Below are 8,034 nucleotides of genomic sequence, written 5' to 3' on the forward strand. Positions count from 1 at the left end.
ACTGCACGCAAAATGCTTTTATATAGACGCATTAAACGTGACTTCAAGCCCAAATGAGCTACCATAGCAGGTTATCTAAAATCAAGATTTGGCAAATGATGGACTAAATCTACTCAACGGGCAGATTTGTGTGTCATTAAAAGAACGCGAGGCATGAAATGGTAAAATCTTTATCCGCTGGAAATGTTAAATAGTAATGAAACTTTGAAACAGTCTTATTAAGATTGACGGACATGAATGTACAAAGCTGCCAAGTACAGATTTAATCCTTTGTTATGCTTGCTAGCTTTAGGCTTTTAGCATGATGTAGGATGATGCATTCGGAAGAAATTACAAAAGGCCAACATTTTGATGTTGTCTTTTAAGGATTAGACTGACATTTAACCCCGGAAATAGAGTGAGTGAGTGAACAATTCGTAATTTCTTTCCCAATCATTCTAATCTTGAGTTGGACTGCTGTCTATTTATTCTCTGAGGTTTGGGAGACAGGTTGAATCTTCAGGGCAGTAACGACAAAAGTATTATTGTTTTAGTTTTCGACATTGAGGTTTTCGAGATAGGAGGACGTGATAGTAAGTATCTGTCACGTAGTATATGGTTATATCCCGCTAAGAACCAACAGTTCCAAGTTTTATAAGCATATTGTTGATGGTCGGGGTATATACGGAATGTTAAGCCAATGGATGTATAGTAATTCCATCCTTTAAAGAGGCAAGTCTAGATTAGCGGACAGTACAATATAATACTTATAATGCAATAAGGACGCCAGTCTGTTAGAGAAATATTTATTTAGTGGGGGGTGCTACTCTGGGCAGTATGCAGAAATGTAAAGTATGGAATGGATTTTGGAATGGAGTTTGGATTGGAATGATGGAATGGAATTTGGAATGGGCATAAATGGAATATACTCATCTTGTACTAAACAAACCAAGTGTTGTGCCTACCTTCAAACATAAATTAAATTGACAGTTTGTAAACAGTTCGGGAGTCGCTTTCCCTCCTGCTCCCAATTTCTTGCACCCCTCCCCCCTCCGGATGTAAGATAAGGCTAGTGGCAGGCAGAGGTGTGGCAATAGCCTTTCTCACAGTCCCTTAATCATTTTATTTTCCATTTACCACTGCTAATAGTTTGCATGTAATGAGATGACTGGAATATTATCTACTAGCTGTGTAAGTCGATATAGTAGTACCTTGGTAAATATAGTCATCTGCATCTATGTATATGGGACACAATAGTTGAGTGAACAACTTGTTCTTATTTTGTATATACTCAAGTAATTGTGATTTTAAGTGACAGTTACTGAGACTATGTAACATTTGTGATAATATAGACATTATAGATTGCTTTTTGTGATAATAAACAAGATTAATGTCAAAATTAGTTCTAATATATATGTTATTTTCCTTCACATGGTGTTCTGTTGTGCTTCATAAAAATATCATGAGACTATTGTGTTGAATAATCCGTTTCCTCCTCCATATATGTCTAATCCTGCCACAACACAGGTGCCTGCCGCCATACAGGCATGCCGTTAGCCTTGCTTCAAAGATGTACAGAATAATTATTGCAGGGATATATATTAGTAATTCTATCCCCATAATAAGCAAGTCTAGATACGTAGACAGCACATGCCATCGGCCTTTCTTCGATACATCTTGTTCTTATTATCTACATAACCTAGAAAATAGTATTTGAACTCAAAACTTATTCCCCCCAGAGTCATGTGCCTTTGAGTGTGTGGTGGATGGGTCATGGCTGGAGAGAGAAGCTGACACCCACGTCCCTTTGCTTAATGCTATATATCAGTGATCAGCTGTTTATAAACTGTCTTAGCATATTAGAGCGGAGACTTGTTATAAATAGCAAATTTGTGTCACTCCAAATTCCATTCCAAATTCCACTCCACTGTTCCATTCCAAATTCCATTCCAAAATCCATTCCATACTTTACACTATGCCTGCAGAAATGCCCCCATCTAGTCTAAGAGGGATCGTACTTGGTAATAAACCTGTCATGAGGTCAGTAACGGCTCGAAGTCAGCAGACATTCCAGAGTTGCCAACCCACTGCCTGGTTGTAACAAAGCAGCATCGTATAACATAAACAAATTAATCTGGTGCCGGGCCGGGGTATCAGGAACTAGGTTTGTATCGGAAACATTTTGTAATCCTTTGCAAAATCTACAATCTGGTCCAAATTAATCTGCTGTTTACAGGTGACTGGGATGAGCACTGGCTGTAAACATGACTCGGGAGCTGATTCCATGGTAGTCTGTCTCATACACCCAGTCCCTGAATTAAACATACACTGTATTTTAAAAAACCCAAAACAGTTACTAAAGTTAAAACCAGAAATACATAAGGAAAAGGAGCCAAGAGACTTTCTTCATTTTCTGAAACTGTGGTAATGCAGACCTGCCACACATTCTAGACTTGCATAGGCTTCCTTGCACATGTTTGTTTCAGGGTCTGTATGTGAAAGACTACATTCGGCCGGCACATCACCCAAAATGAAGGAAGACCAGAATTTCCTCATGTTCAGGGTCTGTCGTCGTCTGAAAAAAACACCCAAGGGTCTAAATCTGGCATCTCACTCGGCACAGACGAACGTAGACTAACAACTAGTCTCTCAAATGAACACATTTTACTGAAAAAAGTTCATAGTAAAAAATATATATATATATAATGAAAAGGAGCCCTGAGACTTTCTTCATTTTCAGAGAATAAACAAATCTGCAGAGGGATAATTTCTTGGAATTTCACAACATGTACAAAGGTTCTTATCACCCATTACTGCTTTAATTGTGTGTGACAGGAATATTTACTGCCCCCATCGCCTCCGGTCCTACTGCCAGTGGTGTGGGCTGATTTGGGGTAATGAGTATCAAGTGTCGCCAAATCTATTTTGAGAGCAAGCAGGGATACCAGCTAAGGGTAGCATCTCTTGATATTCATATGGCTGGACAACTGGATCTCACCAAAAAATCCAAAGTTATTTATATTCTCCAAAATCCAAAGGTTGTGTCTGCACTATATGTGGAAGTTTAATTGATGTCGCATATATATAATGTAACAAGCAGAAAAAGTCATCAATATCCCCCGCAATGGCAAACTACTCTTCATGTATATGTCAGTTAGTTATGACTATGTCAAATGTTTTGGTGTGTATATAGCAGTGAGTGAGTGAGTTTAGTTTTATGCCACACTCAGCAATATTCCAGCTGTCTGTAAATAATAGAATCTGGACCAGATAATCCAGTGATCAACAGCATGAGCATCAATCTACACAAATGGGATGCAATGATATGTGTCTGAAGCTGAGGAAATCTAGACTTGCCACATTTTCTAGACTTGCGTGGGCTTTCTTGGATATATTTGCTTCAGGGTCTGTACGACAGACTAAGACGAACGCTTGGTCTCTGAATATACAGTATGTCATTTTGATAGTAACAACAAACCGAAACACGAGTCTCATTAACCAATTCAGACAATGACCTACTTTTCAGCCGATCCGAATGTTCTCGTGGAAAAGTTAAAAGAGACACTACGAACAACTCTGGTTACACTGGATTCGAATTATTTGCTTCATAAAAAAATGGTATTTACAAATTAATCTTAATTTGTACGTTTAATAAAATCGTATTTCTATATTTAATGTCTAGTTATAGGCAGCATGTCGTTAACTAAGACGTCACAGACTGCCCCTGTTAGAATAGGTCGTATACAATGATTCACAATTCATCTGGCTCAATGGTTACACCTGTTATGTGTTCTTTGCACTAATTAAGTGTATTTTTGTAACGTACAACATGATTGATATAATGTCAAGGCCGTAAAAGACCGCCAAACTTTTCTAGCGGCCGAGCCTCGTTTTGAGATTTCCACGATTTCCAGAGTTCTGTTTGTCAGACCACGCTGCACGAAGTGTTTGCAAGGATTAGAAAGAGCGTTGGGTTGCAATATGCAAGTGATTAGATGGATCAAATAATACGGATTAATATCTATATATCCAGTTGAATGAGTGGGTCTCAAAATTCTTGACTGGTTATTGTACTAAGTTGCGCCAATAGACGGAACCCAGTCAACAGGAAACGAGACAGTTGTGTTATCAATGTTTTGACTTGCAAACCCATGCAAATTGAAAAGGAGCCCCATCAGTGAGACCCGATATTCAGAACCTGAGGAAATCTACACTTGCTTCATTTACGGCTTTAGCATTGTAGGGAGAGCTAGGCAGTATGGGAAATAGTGTGGTTCAGGGACTGTGATACAGACTACGTTAGACTAAGACTAGGTCTGAACTGCCTGTATTGAAATCGCCCAAAGTGAAGCAGGTCTATACATTTTCCTCAGATTCAGAGTCTGTTATCATCTGAAACAAAAACTAACTGAAGTCAGGGGTCTAAATCTGGTATCTCATTGGGCACGTTTTCAGTTTAAGTTTTGGTTTCTAACAGAGTTTTATAGTTTCAAAAACTAAGCGTTAGTCTGTCATGGATATGATGGAAGTGTAGACTAACATTTAGTCCCTGAAATGAGGGTAGCCTAGTGGTTAAAGCGTTGGCTCGTCACGCCGAAGACCCGAGTTCGTTTCCCCACATGGGTACAATGTGTGAAGCCCATTTCTGGTATATCCCTCGCAGTGATATTGATGGAATATTGCTAAAAGCGGCGTAAAACCATGCTCTCACTCTCCCACTCTGAAATGATAATATTTTACAGAAAAAATAACCAGTTCAAATTATAATCATTAAATATAATGAAAAGGAGCCCAGAGACTTCCTTCATTTTCAGAAACTGTAGTAGTCTAGATTTGCCACATATTATAAACTTGCATGGGCTTCCTTGGATATATACTGAAAGCCATTAAAAACGCAATTGGTATTTGTTGTCCTGAAACTTACAAAGGTTCTATTGAAGATTTTTTTCCTGCGATACAGAGGATATAGGGATAAAAGGCTGTCATTCTGCGCCCATTTCGAGTTCGAGTCCCGGAGCATTCCTCTCACATGAACTTTGATACTTAAAACTGAACCTTTGACATTTCTCGTAAACACAACCACATTCATGAAACACGTTGTGCACATGCATTACCTGCACCCAGGCCCTGTAAAAGCACAAGGAATTGAAGACTCAATCACTTTGAGAAAATGCCACACTTGACACAAGACGAAAGGAATCAGGTTATCGGTATGGTCAGCCAAGGTGCTTCAGATGTGATGATTGCCAGGCACTTTAATGTGCATCCATTCACTGTAAGTCGACTCAGACAACGTTTTCGGGCTACCGGAAGTGTTGCTGGTCGTCCGCGACCTGGTGCCATTATTAATATTTTATTTACAGGTTGTAAATAATTTACATGCTCCTCCATCCATCCATTCATCCATCCTTCCATCTATTCATATACATTTTTCTTCTTGATGGCAGCGTGGTACTTTTACAGAATGACATTTCTGGAGTTGACAGGGCTAATTGATACGTGTATACAAAATGCCTCCTGCCCTCTGATAAAACTGATAACACCAACCAGCTACAGATGTGAAATGAATGTGCTTGTATAGCTACCCTTATGATCAAAACAAAACAAACTCGGTCACCTAAATATTTACATTAAGACTCCATTCCGAGACTCCACTCCAAGACCCCACTCCAAGACTCCACTCCATGTTTTACAGTATGCCGATACAGACTACGTTAGACTAAGACTAGGTCTGAACTGCCTGTATTGAAATCGCCCAAAATGAAGCAAGGCTATACATTTTCCTCAGATTCAGAGTCTGTTATCATCTGGAACAAAAACTAACTGAAGTCAGGGGTCTAAATCTGGTATCTCATTGGGCACGTTTTCAGTTTAAGTTTTGGTTTCTCACAGAGTTTTATAGTTTCAGAAACTTAGCGTTAGTCTAATGTCATGGATATGATGGAAGTGTAGACAGTTAGTCCCTGAAGTGAGGGTAGCCCAGTGGTTAAAGCGTTCGCTCGTCACGCCGAAGACCCGAGTTCGTTTCCCCACATGGGTACAATGTGCGAAGCCCATTTCTGGTATATCCCTCGCCGTGATATTGCTGGAATATTGCTAAAAGCGGCGGAAAACCATGCTCTCACTCTCTCACTCTGAAATGATAATATTTTACAGAAAAAATAACCAGTTCAAATTATAATCATTAAATATAATGAAAAGGAGCCCAGAGACTTCCTTTATTTTCAGAAACTGTAGTAATCTAGATTTGCCACATATTTTGAACTTGCATGGGCTTCCTTGGATATATTTGTTTCAATTTATGTAAAAATGTTTTCTCAAAGGGCCTGTATGACAGACGAATGGAAGAGCTAAGGTAGTGGTATAAGATTATTTGATTTTCACGAGCTTTCATGGCAGTACACTAGACTAACGCTTAGTCTCTGAATATACATAATTTTGATAGTATGAAACAAGCCCATTTAAATTGAAAAGGAGCCCCAGGGAGACCAGAGATTCAGATTCAGAACCTGAGGAAATCTAGACTTGCTTTATTAGGGCTTTAGCACTGCAGATAGGGCTTGGCAGTAGGGACAATAATGTGGTTCAGGGACTGTGAGACAGACTAGGTAGTACACCAGCACGTGAGGGCTGAGCAGCTATGGAGACTGTACGTCACTAAAAGCGCGAGACTGTGTGAGACTAAATTCCTCACGGAAATAGAAATAACATGTTTTTTAGCGTTTATATCGTAGTTTTCAACACAACTAAAGTTTGATTGTTAAATATTCTATGACTATCGTTTTTCCCAACTTGTTTTGAACACTTTTGTAAAATCATCCGAAATAGATTAGTTTACTGGAGAACAAATCCTGACATTTTTACCCCTTGAAATTTCATCTAAATCAAAATGTACGTTTCTGATGCAAGCTGTAGTATGCAAATGAGATGCAAATAAGTTCACGTACATAAATTATTTGATGAAAAACGTCATATACCATTCATCCTTTATTTCTTTTATCCTAAATGATATACAAAATAATTGATTTAGGGATTTCTCAGTACATTTTTCATGCCTGTACTCTTGTTGAAAGGTTACTATTTTTACGAGTTCATTCTTAGCTTTGATTGTCAATTGCACAATCGCAATGGCAACACACGTGCAAATGCATCTTCCCGTCTAAACAATACTGCTGGTAGTTGTTACCACCCATTGTTGATTGTGACGTAAGTTATAACATGTTTCTAAATTTGTTGATAATATGCAATTCTTTGTTATTTTTACCTGTAAAATGTTATTTTGGATGATGATAGGAAGTCCAAATTAAAACGCCTAGTTGGGAAAACATAGTTATTTTAATATTTGTTAAAACTACCTATTTTGATGAAGTAATAAACAAATAATTGCCAAAACCATTTTATTTCTATTTCCGTGACTACTTTTAACACTCGGTCTATGAGAACACTTCTATAAAATAATTTAATTTAATTTTTTCAAAAGATCCTTTGCTGTTTTCATTGGGGTATAAAGGAAAATTATTCTCGACGTTTAGTAAAAAAATATAGATATATATTACAGTCATGTGCACGGTTGCTAACTCCCAACGATGTGACGTTCCAATAACACCAAATAATTCTGAAAACTTTAAATGTTTTCTCAAAGCACCCATCGACGTCATTGGGGACTTACTTATGCATATATGCCGTTTTCGTTTAATCAATCACAGAGTAAATGTAATCAAGATCCGGGAAATAATGTACCTGCAATGTACTAGGTGGTCATGATTCTACAATCCACAATCATAATGGACGTAACATGGCTATCGGGTTCAATGATACCGTCAATATAATATGAAAAAATATGAAATAATTTTAGTACATGTTAAAAATACACCCGACTCAACTCTTTGGTGAGGTTTTATGTCCTTCCTTAATATATTACAGAATTAACGTATATCGGACCTGAAAGGCCGTTTCTCAATGTGTTGGGGGTGGAGGTGATCTGCGATGCTTAATCCCCCTCTCATCACCCCAACCCCCACCCCCTGCCCGCGTCTAACCATCCGCAAACGAGCT

The sequence above is a fragment of the Haliotis rubra genome, unplaced genomic scaffold (genome assembly GCF_003918875.1).
Source record: "Haliotis rubra isolate DU_JTF1 unplaced genomic scaffold, ASM391887v1 Scf72, whole genome shotgun sequence".
NCBI classification, from domain to species: Eukaryota; Metazoa; Mollusca; class Gastropoda; order Lepetellida; family Haliotidae; genus Haliotis; species Haliotis rubra.